The sequence below is a fragment of the Seriola dumerili genome, unplaced genomic scaffold (genome assembly GCF_002260705.1).
Source record: "Seriola dumerili isolate Sdu_G_001 unplaced genomic scaffold, Sdu_1.0 BDQW01000478.1, whole genome shotgun sequence".
Classification (NCBI taxonomy): Eukaryota; Metazoa; Chordata; class Actinopteri; order Carangiformes; family Carangidae; genus Seriola; species Seriola dumerili.
Window position 1 is genome coordinate 4,290,331 of NW_019174733.1, and position 685 is coordinate 4,291,015.

Below are 685 nucleotides of genomic sequence, written 5' to 3' on the forward strand. Positions count from 1 at the left end.
CCTTTAATCTTGAGATAGAGCAGGTACTATGAATCTGCCAAGATCAGGATTTTATGAGCTACAAGCTTAAGGGATTATAATAAGTAACTGCATTCCAATTACTTGTACACATAAAGCTATCTGCCGCCAATGAGGAGTGGCATTGTTTTGTGGTGTCAATAGTTGTGCATAAACTGAACAACCCCGCACGCTCCATGATAGATAATCCAGTTCTGATTTCATGTTATTTGTTAGGAATTCTTATTTAACAGATCTTACTCATATGATGTGTGAGAAGCAAAACATCCAGGGGTTTGATAAACTGGCAGAAAACCAGTTTTGACCATGTTTGATGCCCCAGCAACTCAGCCCTCCCAACCCCCCCGGGTCCCCCGTCACCCAGGTAGGTCAAAACTTTTTCCATTTGTAGTATTCCACTAATGACACCTGAGCGGCCTTTGATGTCCGGCTGGATGGGGGGCCAAGGTTAGTCTATAACAGGAAATGATATGGGCCAGGGTGACAACCAGTATTATTGTGGAGATTACAATGATAATTTGTTGTAGCTGCCCTTCGTTTGGCTTTGGCACCACCTGTTGATTTGCAAAAAAAAAGTAATAAAAAGTCTTCACATGTGTTTATTTGAAGTACCACAGATACTCCATTTATTTTATAGAAAATAACAACACAAAGTAATGGTAATGCC